Source organism: Pinus tabuliformis, chromosome 6 (genome assembly GCF_031772625.1).
Source record: "Pinus tabuliformis cultivar Carrire ecotype Pingquan chromosome 6, CPIR1, whole genome shotgun sequence".
NCBI lineage: Eukaryota > Viridiplantae > Streptophyta > Pinopsida > Pinales > Pinaceae > Pinus > Pinus tabuliformis.
The window spans coordinates 196,381,455-196,394,030 of record NC_142292.1 but is presented as its reverse complement, the minus strand read 5'-3'; positions in this window follow the sequence as shown (position 1 = coordinate 196,394,030).

The following is a 12,576-nucleotide window of genomic DNA, read 5'->3' as shown; positions in this document are numbered from 1 at the left end:
GTTGAAAAGGTAGTTTTTCTTTTTTTCCCTCTAAAATTTGATGATGTAATCTAATCTTATTTTATTATTTTCACTATTATTTTATAATATTCATTAGGAGACCCATTTTAGACTTCAAAATTTCTCTAGTGAAAGTTTAATCAATACTCAAATACCCAATCCGAGTATCCAAATGGAAATTTTGGAGTACTAGTAGTAGTGGTAAACTTCTCCAAGAAGTAGTCAATTGGGATATCTTCTAGAAGGAAATAAGGACTAGAAGAATGATATTTTAGGAGGGGAACTAAGATGCAGTTAAAAACCTAAAGGGAAATGCAATTTGAAGGACCCATACATACTAACTAAGGATATTCCACATAGACACTATATGGAAATGCAGATCAAAATATGGATAAAAAAATTATGGCCCAAAGTGTCTTTTTTCTTTGGCTTCTGAGTCAATTATAACTTGAGATAAAATTCAGTGTAGAGGATTTCAAGGCCCCTATATTTCTGCCACTTGCTTCAATAAGGGAAAACCACAAAACATCTCCCTAAATTTTGTTCTTTTGCATCAACCCTTTGAGATGAAGGATCCTCTCTATTTAGATACTTTGATAGAACTAGATAAGGTATTATTGATACCATAGCCAAATGGAAATAATTGGTTTTCAATCACCATATCATAAATAGAGCATGGTGACTCTTCACCAACTTCCTTCTTTGAGAAATTTGGAAATAAAGGATTTGACTCATCATTGAAAATCTCTCTCAAGAGAAGAATTTTGTTTGGAAAAAATAAAAACTAATATACGAGAATATATAATTATCACCCGTTGGAATGATTTGAATTGGAATACAATCTTGAATTCCCTTAAGTTGTATCCCTCCTCTTCTTTCAAGTCACTTCCCTCAAGTGTTGATTTGTGGTAGCATCGGATGTGCTCTAGCCACGAAAATTGGTGGAGAGCATAAATCACATGAGATCTCCAAGACCCAGAAATGGTTTGGACATATTGTACCTAATTTGGGAGATATTAAGATAATTAGTATTTTTAATGGAGTTCCTAAGTCTAAACTTAGAAAAAATAAAATATTAATGGGTATTAATATAAAAATGGGTTAGAAGGTTCCAAAAGTCATGGATCAAGCCAAAACTAATCTTAGCCATTGAAGGATCAACGAGAAAGTCTAAGAGGAGGATTGAGGGTCAGTTGGAGAACACACGAGAGTGATCAGTCATTCATTTTGCTAGAGCGGGGTTGCTAAGCAAAGATGATTCAATGATTAGCACTGAGGGATAGTGAGTATGAGGCAGAGAGGCAGAGACAGTACTAACAGACTAGCGCAGAAGAAAAGAGAGTGAGAGCAGCAGCCATTCCAGGCTACACAGATCCCAACAGAGACAACACAGAGGCCAGAGGCACTACGTCATCCATGCAGAGGTTGTTGGAGTGATGTAGAGGGTACCAGATGCTACGCAGTGCCTCAGAGCGCTAACGTAGAGGGTCTTGAAGGCTGCGCAGTGCCTTAGAGGGCTGACGTAGTGGGTCCTAGGGTTGACGCAAGTCAACAAGAAGTTGGCGTAGAGGCCAGAAGGGCTAGCACTGAGCTTTAGCTGTGCCAGAGAGGATTTTGTGCGACAGATTTTCCGAATACCTATTTTCAAATATAGAGGTATTGTTGCAGTGTATTTTTCTTTGTCGGGTGAGCTGGTTAGGCACCCTATTGTACTCAGAAAGATTGCATAATAATATAATCCTCTGAATAACTGCACCAGTTTTCTCGCATTGAGTTTTTCCGCGGACATTTGTCCAAAAATAACGATGTCACTTGTGTGCTTGTTTTCTTTTAGTTGATGATCTGTAGATGTTGAGATTGTACTTGTGTTTATTTTCAATATTTATATGGTTAAATAACTTGTTAAGTAATGAAACAAGTAGGTGAAATAAACCAGATAGTGCAGGAAGAATTTCTAATGGGTTAGAATTAGAAATTCCAACATGGTATCAAAAGGAAGTTGCAGATCACAGGAAAACTGAAGGTATCAGCTGAGCATAACATTTTCAATAGAATCAGTTGTCCCCAGTGATAGTAGTTGATCCTTGCAAAAGTGACAGAGGAAGGGTTGACGCAGAGGGACTATGTCATCAGTCTAGGCCAGAGAGAGGCCAACGTAGAGGCTGAGGAGGGAAGTGAAAGACTCACGTAGAGCCACTCAAAGGCTAGGAGGGCTGATGTAGTTGGCTGAGGGAGTTGTTTTTTCGGTGTCAGGATTGTGTAGAGACAAGAGGCTCAATCCTTCATTTTCTGGGGCAAAGGAAGCTATGGGTAGTTTGAGGGATCAAAGTTGGTGGGCTAGTGTGGTTAGAACAATACCTAACAGGGAAAGACCAAGGTAGAGGTAGTTGCTGCTAAGGCATATTTCTAGCCAAGGAATCCAGATCAATGTTGCAGTTGCACAAACGATCAGAGAGGAGCAACTTGACAGTCGGCAGAAGGATTTCTAGGAGGGAAATTGGGACTCAGAGGGAGTCTAGAAGAGAACTTCCAGATGGGAGGTAGAGAGACTTAACAGGAGTCGAACCAAGAACTTCCATGCAGGAAGTAAAGAGACTTCGAGGAGTCGACAGAGAAGAGCAACAAGATGGCCATGAATGGCCTGAGAGATCAGGATAGGCTAGAAAAAGTGTCCAACTTTGTGGTCTGGAAGGCCAAGATCTTTTCCATTCTAGACAGACATTGTATCAAGGGCTTCACCTTGAGAGTAATGGTTATCCCAGTTGACCTGGTAGCTAATGAAAGGTATGATGAGGAAATGGCTAAGGAAATGTGTATAATTTTTGATGGGGTAAAGGATCATTTGGTCCAACATATTGTTGAGAAGGAAATGATAAAGGAGATGTGGGACACTTTGAATACATTGTACCAGAATACTTTCGTGTAGAGGAAGATCTCCCAGAGAATCAGCTAAGGTCATACCAGATGCAGAAGGGAGATAATATAGATCTCTTCCTCGGTCTATGGAAGGAGATTTGTGACCAACTAAATTCCATAGGGGCCATGCCAGATCAAGATTTTATGGTAAGGACCACACTTAACGCAGTCTTCGAGGATTGGGAGAAATTTTTCTAGAGCATACTGGGCAGGATGAGTCTTCTGGATTGGGAAGAACTGTGGGTGGCTCTTCATCAAGAAGAGATCAGACGACTGACCAAGGTGGGAAGTGGTGGTAAAGGGGTCAGGATCAAGAAGGAAGAGGAAGAGGATGTAGCTCTAGAATCTTCAGGAAAGCAGGAGAAGAGGGAGGCGAAGGACCTCTCTAAGGTCAAGTGCTTCCATTGTGGGGAACTGGGTCACTATGTAAACCAGTGTTCGAGGAAGAAGAGTAAGGGAGAGGCTTTTGACTCGAAGGCAGTGCCAATGAGGGTAGAGAAAGAAGTCGAGGAGGATGATGATTGTGCCATGAGTGCTTATGTGCCACTTGAGAAGAAGTGGGGAGACGTCGAGCTATATTGAGGAGGACTACATGCGATGAGGGACATGATCCTTGAGGTACCCAACCTCATGGATTATACCTTGATACGAGAGCCCCAAAGAGGTGTAGTAGGACTGGTGGATGTCGGTAGATATGGGTGCAGATGAAGTGGTAGGGAGTGCTACAGTGGAGGAGTCCCCAGGTAGCGCGAGGCATGGGAGTGTTGTACTAGTGTAGGATGGCATAGATAGGTGTGCAACGGTGCAAGATGTAGGGAGTTGTTGTAGCAACACAAAGGTGAGTAGAGGGAGCACTTCTTAGCGACAGAGGGAACTTCAACATCGAGAGTTTTTATAGCCTGACATGGATGTCAGAAGTTGGGTGGATCAGTTAATTACTTCTTAGTAACTGAGTTGCAGTGTAGTAGCAGTATGCAGTAGAACGATGCTGCTTGATGAGAGGGTATGCAGTGCAGATGCAATGTTAGGAGGATGAACCGGCAACAACACGGATGTAGAGGGAGCTGCCACAAGGATGCAACAGTGGTAGTGGCAGGGCCATGGATAGTAGTACATGATGCAACAGTGCAGAGGATGTTGGGAGGGAAGGCCTAGCATCAGCATAGGTACCAGTGCCAGATGATCAGAGTGATGCTCCGTGAGGAGTATTAATAGAGCACAATCCTTGCTAAGAGGGAGTGTTGATTTGAGGTAGCATTAGATGTTTTCTAGCCATGAACATTGGTGGAGAGGCTAAAGAACATGAGATCTCCAAGAACTAGAAATGGTTTGGAAATATTGTACCCAGTTTGGGAGATATTAAATTAATTAATATTTTTAATGGAGTTCCTAAGTCTAAACTTAGGAAAAATAAAATATCAAAGGGTATTAATATAAAACTGGGTTAGAAGGTTCCAAAATTCATGGATCAAGCCAAATCTAATATTATTCGTTGATTAGAGATTTAATCTTGGCTGTTGAAGGACCAATGAGAAAAGTATAAGAGGAGGCTTGAGGGTTAGTTGGAGAACACACCAAAGTGATCAGTCATTCATTTTGTTAGAGCGGGGTTGCTAAGAAAAGTTGAATCAGTGATCAACAGTGAGGGACAATGATTACGAGGTAGAGAGGCAGAGACATTACTGAGAGACCAATGCAAAAGCAGAGGGAGCGAGAGAAATAGCAAGAGGGACTGCGTCATCCACGCAGAGGCTACTGGAGTGACACATAGGGTCTCAGAGGCTGCACAATGCTTTAGAGGGCTGGCGCAAAGGGTCCTGGGGCTGATGCAGGTCAACAGGAAGCTGACGCAGAGATCATAAGGGCCAACGCTGTTATCGGGAAAACTAGTGTCCATTTAGAGCTGCTAGTCCCACTAAGGCGGGTAGCTATCTTAGAAACAAACAAACCAAAGTTACTTGTGTTTTCCTTTATGAGAGATAGATGATAGAGAAGAAAAGAGTACCAACCTTAGTCTTTCACTAGTCTCCTTGCTTGTTTCCTTTCTCCTTTGATAGAGCTTTCGCCACTCCTTTCTCACTTGTCCTGCCTAAAAGAACACCTGTAGAGTCAAAGCAACAAAATGCCATCAAAGCATAGAGATCTATAACCATAAACAATATAGGATCAAATGTATATTAACCATACCAATGCATATACAAATACAAGATTTAGAGATATACAAGCATATGGAGGAAAAATCAAATAGCTTTATTGATAGAAGTAGTAGAAGAGAGGATTACAACCAAGCTGTCTGATCCAACATCATCCTCCCAACATGAAAGCCCTCTTCACCTCATACAAAGCAAGATCACCCAATAATACAATGTCTCAAAGAGAAACCAACAACACTTCCTTACAAAATACAAAATTCCAGCCTTTGGATCTCTGGGATGAGGGATCCATATATAGATATTTGCGGAGAGGTGAGTCAGCTTCTGGGTTTTTGATTAATGTCATTTCACTGATAGTTCTTGGTTCCACTTGGAGATTTCATGATCTCTTACTCATCCCTGGGTGAATCCAGGGGGGCAAGTGTCACATGAATTTTCAGTATGCATCGCACCTCCCATGTATAATAGGTGAGATGGTCCAGTTTTGACCAGTTCTAAGCAGTTTTTCAGGGAGAACTTCTGGGAAATGATGTAATCAATTGACCTTGATCCTTTAGGGTATGAAACAACACTTTTAGTGTTTTAGAAGCCCTTGGTTTATGGACATATGGGATTGGGGTTGTAGTGCCCAAATATGTCTATAACAGTGGCCCCCTAATGCATGAGGTCGTAAATCTTCTGATGTCTGGTGATATGCTTTATCATGAGGATCAGAGGTTTTTCGAACTGGAAGGTGACCTGTAATAAGATATAATACAATACATTATCTTCATAATATTTTCATGATCTAGCTAAGGCGGGCATTCCCATGCTCAACTTTATAAATTCATTTTTATGTACATAGGACAGACAATCGTTTATGTGGTAGACTGATGATTCTGGTAGAGCCATCATCCTTTAGCTTGGATGATTATCTGTGCAACTATGGTGTACATTTAATGTCTTTATTTTCCTGAATATATCGCAGCCCGGATGGATGAAACTAGATCTAGGGTCTTCAAACTCGTTCAATCTTCACCCGAAGTACAAGTCGATCCATGTGAAAAGATGTTTTGATGTCGAACATGGAAAGACATCACCTGATTACCAGCCAATGATGTGAGCTGTTAACAGGCGCGAGAGGAATCACCGATAATGATAATGAGCCTCAAGGTACTGCAGTACAATTCACGTGGTGTGAATACATGAGTCAATGTTGAACACCACACAAAATCTTTTGGTCAAAGGCAATTGAGAAACTTGCCATTGAGGCATGCAAGCTTCAAAGTACTGAAAGGGTTGTTCCTAAGTCAACTTCTTGGTTAATGAGATGATGTCGACAAGAAGCGATCTGCCATAGGAGGGCCTTAATGAATCCCACATCTACGACATGGAACAGAGCAAATGATTTTGTGGAGGTGAAAATGATCTGATGATACAAGGTTCAGGGTGGCAGTCATGAAAAATGGAGAGTGAAGGTATTGCAGTGGATGAGGCATTAGATAGGTTGGTGAATTCTCTGAGCAACTTCTCTTGAACATATTGGCGACACTGGAATGGATTGGTAGTGTTAACCCAAAAATGGATGGTACAGAGGACCAATGGTAATATGACCGGTGAATGGAATAACCCAACCCGACTCAATCATGGAGATGGAGTGAAAATGTCATGTTCAAGAGCGACCTGCTACCAATGAAGTTCTTCAAGTTTTCTTCCCTTTTTCCCCAGTCATTGTTGACCAGTACCTCTTTATTTTTTTCAAGCTTGATGAGAATAACATATGTTTTTTCTATAATTTGCGCTTCAGGCAAACTTATTGCTATGTTTTAACGAGCCTAGTGACAGTGAAACTCATTCTTTTCTGCATGGACAAGTTTTTTGCTATTGTTTTAACAAGTTTAACAACAAAGATAACTCGGTCCTTTTCAGTTTTAGAGAGTCTAAAAAGAGACGGAAAGGAAACTTCAGTAGTCCTTTTTCATAGTATAATCCCTTAAGTCCGAAAAAGTATAAAATAATACGAAAGGGATGACTTTTCTGATCACTTTAGCGAGCCGAAAAAGACAAGCGCTCAATCTTTTTGTGTAATGATCCCTTAGGTCCAAAAAGATTAAAATATAGAGGAGGGATGGCACTTCCAATCACTTTAACGAGCTGGAGAGGCCAATTGCTCGGCAACCTTTTTATATTTTATGAGTCTAAAAAGAGCTTAAAAGAGACTCATTTTTGAGGAATGAGTGATGTTGCAGCTGGTTCCAGGTAAGGTTGGAACTTTTCGATCATGGCAGTATAAAGAAGGTGGCTAATAGAATCACTCGTTGCAGTTGTTCCTCAAAAGGGTAAACAATCAAATGGAGGCATATGATCGGCTAAAAAAGAGTGGAGGTGATGGTAAGAACATGACGAAGGTTTGAAAGCTGATAATTATGCAATCACAATGGTTATTTACCGAAGGTGGGTTCATATTTTAATGAGCTTAAACTCTGGGGGAACATGTGCTCATTGCTAGGTTTATTTTTTAATGAGCTTGAACTTCGCGTAAAACTGCTCGTGCCAGTTGTATAATAAGGATGTCTCTTATCAATAGGTTCATTTTTTAGGGATCTTGCCCCATCGAAACTTTGCCCTGGAGCCTTTTGTATGTAAGCTAGGAATGACCAACTATGAGGTTAAAGGGTTGAGAGCCTACAAACTAAGAAAATAAAAGGTCGTTTTTCACTTACACGCAAAAAGGTTTGCATGCCCCCAGGTATAAGAGAAGTAGAGGTGATCATGGTGGGACCTTTATCCAGTATTATCCCATTTTCCTAAACGGACAGGGGCGTTATACTAGTTATATATCCTACGTGGAAAACCTACCTTCTCTCTAGGGTTTTCCTACCGAAGCAGACCAGGGCGCATGCCCCCTGGGTTTCAGTCACAATCATCGAATCACTCACGCTCATCTGGTGGACGGACTAGAGATTGATGAGACATTCCTTGTGCAAAAATACTAGTTAGGGATGGAATTTGACTAATAGCTATGTTTGAACCAAGGAATGAAAGTTGGTCAACTAGTTGGACCACTTTGCCTTCATGCAGAAAACACATCACTCGAAAGAGTGAGGAAACAATAGCTCCCATGTTATAAATGTAGTTACGTCCAAGTAGTAGATTGTAATCTAGAGGCCCTTGGACTACCATCACGTTTATATGAACAATTTTCCTTCTCAAAGTTATAGACAAATTTGGAAGGATCCCTAATGATCAACTGGTTCCTTTATTGAAGCCTATCAGATTTCGAATCTCAGGCAGAAGAGATGGTGAACCAAGCGCTTTCCAAGCAGTTGAGGAAAGGATACTCACAGAAGCCCCTTCATCTATGATAGTACCAACCATGATCATTCTGTAAGCCTGTACTATGATTCAGAATGGTACATTAGATGGTAGGCGGGGTCTCCCTAGTAGATTCCAATCAAAGGAAACAACTAGATTGCTTGGAGGAGGGACTGAATAAATTACCAGATGAATCTCTGATGAACTTCCTTGCTGCGGTAAAGGAATGGGTAGATTGCCCCCATGTTCATCAGATTCTGTGTTAACGAAAAGAATTTGAATGGTGTCGTTCTCATCCTCTTTGGTGACTGTATCATCTGAAGGTGGACCTTCTGAAGACAAGACTGGGTCGACTACCATCTCGACCTATTGACTTTGGTCTGGTGTGGACTCAGAGGGTCTATCTTCAATGATAGGTGCTTCGACCGACAATAACAGTGTGTCGTTTGGATTTTCAACTAGCGATGGACTCGGCAAGAGTTTCTTGTATCCAGGAGGAAGTCGCTGCAGTGAAGTAGGATGGTTATCCAAGACACTTTTAGCTTTGTTTAGGAAAGGACAATGGTGGAGGGCATGATCGCCTTCACACAGTCTACAAGGAAATTGAGATCTTCCTTTCTTTCCATTGGCTTCGTTTTCACTAGTTGATGGTGTGCTCTCAACATGATCATTAGAGGTTGAAGACACTGGATTGTGCAAGTGGGGAGACCAGTCCCTCAGGATCCGTGGGATGCAGGGACAATCTCGATGATAGTGGTCTCCCCTGCAAATGACACATGGAGATTTAGGTTTGGATGGTGTAGTGTGTGGATTTTTGCCAGACGATGCATGGTTGCCCCCTTTCGTCATTGGCTTCTTCTTCTTCTTCTACTTCTCTTTCTTTTTATTCTCAGTTACTTGGTTTTTAGTGTTACTAGCTTCACCAAGCAAAGAGGAAGAAGGAGAGGGAGAAACAAACGAAGTAGAAGGTGGGGGAGCAACTTCAGCATCATCTAGTTGCTGATTTGATTGTTGAGGAATTGTGGTGTTTTGAATGACAGAGGTTGAGAAAAGCCATACTGGCAGGCCGATTGTGAGTCCTAGAAGGGACAATGTACCCATGTGTGGAGCACCAACATCTCCCCAAGAGGAGAAAGGACTAGGATTTCCCCCAAGGGGAAATCCTTGATTGGTAGACTCCATTTTCTCAACCTAAGACCAATGAGGGAACAATGATGTTATTCTGATCAAAATAAATTTTATGACACTTTGACACAACTTGATTTTTCAATTTTTAAGAGTCGAGAAAAAGCTAAAGATGACTCTAGTCGCCTTCGATTTTTAATGAGCTTGAAGTGACAAGTGCTCAGATGGGCCTTTTATTTTAAGGAGTCTGAAAAGGAATGAAAGTGACTACTCTAGAAATCTAGATAGAGGGATTACCAAACCAATCGTAAAATTGCTGAATAATTTTTACGGTACGGTAGTCAATCTTCCCGAATGCTGTGTCTAGTGCATTACGATCGATAGGGCAACAGACATGGCTTCCTAAGGATAAAGGATGTAGCCTATTGTGGTCTCCCAATATATACTCGACAGTACGTGGGAGCACAAGTCCGTACTGGCACTTGTCATATCAAAGAGGAGGAATCACCCAACCTAAGATGAAAATAATAGTTACTAGGCTTTACGACGCCGGAATACGTCTCTAGCCTAGATTTCTAGATGTTGTGCATTAGGTTCCAAAGTGTTACTATGTTCATTAAGGTTTATTTTATAGTTGATCTTTCTTAAGAAGTTTACCTTTAAGGTTCACCGTGTGATGTAGATATGCATGTCCTAAATGTGCAATCTAAGATGATAAACAATTGTTTAATTTATTTTAGCAATGAAAATCCTAAATACTAAGGAAAGAGAAGTAAAATTCTTTCAACATAGAGTAGAGAGCACACACTAGATGCACTTTTCCTAAATCAATTTCTGCATGCAGTCTAAATGCAAATGCACATGCATGTATTTGTTTTTCAGTTTCCTTAATGTGAGAATGACAAAAAGAAAAACAAGTACAGATCTGAACTATCTTCTTTCAAAGCGACAGTACTAACAATTTTCTCTTCAAAAATGAAAACAAGACTAAGACGACACTTTGCGATTTTGAATTAAAACTACTTTCGACACTTGAAATACTAATTTTCAAATCAAGTACAATGGCAAAAGTGTAATTGACTATCTAAAAGAGGAATGCTATACAACACTCTTTTTCTTGACTGAAAACGACAATTGTGACCCTTTCAAATCAAAAGAAGACAGTCCGATTAAGCTACTATTTGCAAAGGAGAACTGTAAATGATGAAAAATACATTAAAAAAATTCACAGTTCCTTATCAATGGAGGTTGAATAATGCAAAGGAAGAAGGTTTCAATAGTGATATACTGATCATAGACAACAAAACTACTAAATAAAGCTGAAGATAATGAAGAAAAAACCAAAATCTGGAGGCAGAAACAGTGTCACTCAATCATCGCACTTGTAACACAGGGAAACAGGGATGCATCTCACCTAAAACACATGGGAGGTGCGATGCATCCAGGTTGCCAATGAGAGACAATGCGATGGTCCAAGGACGAGACTGAGCTTGGTTTTCACTCACAGTTTGCAGCTAAGTTCAGGGATCTAGGCTGAGCTAATTATTGTCAGTAAATACAAAGTATAGGGCTGATCTAATGAGGTTATTTGAGCTACCACCAGGGCACTTAGGATGTTTGAAAGTCAGATGTTTAGTTCATAAGCCAACCCAGAGATTGACTGAAGCAGCGTTGATCTACTTTACAGTTGCATAGCAAAAGCAGTTCGAAGGCTAGCTGGCTTAACTTCAGGCTTCGTCTGTAGTTTATAAAGAAAACAACAGTAACAAAACAAAAAAACTATTCGCTCCCTAATGGAGTCACCATTTTGTTATCAGGAAAACTAGTGTCCATTTAGAGCTGCTAGTCCCACTAAGACGGGTAGCTATCTTAGAAACAAACAAACCAAAGTTACTTGTGTTTTCCTTTATGAGAGATAGATGAGAGAGAAGCAAAGAGTACCAACCTCAGTCTTTCGCTAGTCTCCTTGCTTGTTTCCTCTCTCCTTTGATAGAGCTTTCGCCACTCCTTCCTCATTTTTCCCGCTTCAAAGAACACCGGTAGAGTCAAAACAAAAAATACCATCAAAGCATAGAGATCTATAACCATAAAAATATAAGATCAGATGTATATTAACCATACCAATGCATATACAAATACAAGATTTAGAGATATACAAACATATGGAGGAAAACTCAAATATCTTTATTGATAGAAGTAGTAGAAGAGATGATTACAACCAAGCTATCTGATCCAGCATCATCCTCCCAGCATGAAATCCCTCTTCACCTCATACAAAGCAAGATCACCCAACAATACAATGTCTGAAAGAGAAACCAACATCACTTCCTTACAAAATACAAAATTCCAGCCTTTGGATCTCTGGGATGAGGGATCCAAATATAGATATTTGCAGAGAGGTGAGTCATATTCTGGGTTTTTGATCAGTGTCATTTCACTGATAGTTCTTGGTTCCACTTGGAGATTTCATGATCTCTTACTCATCCCTAGGCGAATCTAGAGAGGCAAGTGTCACATGAGAAGTTTCTTGAAGATTCTCTGAGTTTCCACCTAGCAAACTGCCTCTGCCATTTGTCTACTCTTGCTCATCCCACCCTATAGGAGAACTTTTCAGTATGCATCACACCCCCCGTGTGTAATAGGTGAGATGCATCGCACCCTCCGCATGGAGCAGGTGAGATGGTCCAGTTTTGACTAGTTATGAGCAGTTTTTCAGGGAGAACTTCTGGGAAACGGTGTAATCAGTTGAAATTGATCCTTTAGGGTATGAAACAATACTTTTAGGGTTTTAGAAACCCTTTGTTTATGGACATATGTGATTTAGGTTGCAGTGCCCAAATATGTCTATAACAAACACTGAGCTTCAGTTATGCCAGAGATGGTTTCATGGGATAGGTTTTCTCAATACCTATTTCCGAATATAGAGGTATTGCTACCGTGTATTTTTCTCTATTGGGCGAGTGGTTAGGCACCCTATTATACTCAGAAATACTTCATAATAATATAACCCTCTGAATAGCTGCACAGTTTTCCCGCATTGGGTTTTTCTGAGGACGTTTGTCCAAAAATAATAGTGTCACTTGTGTGC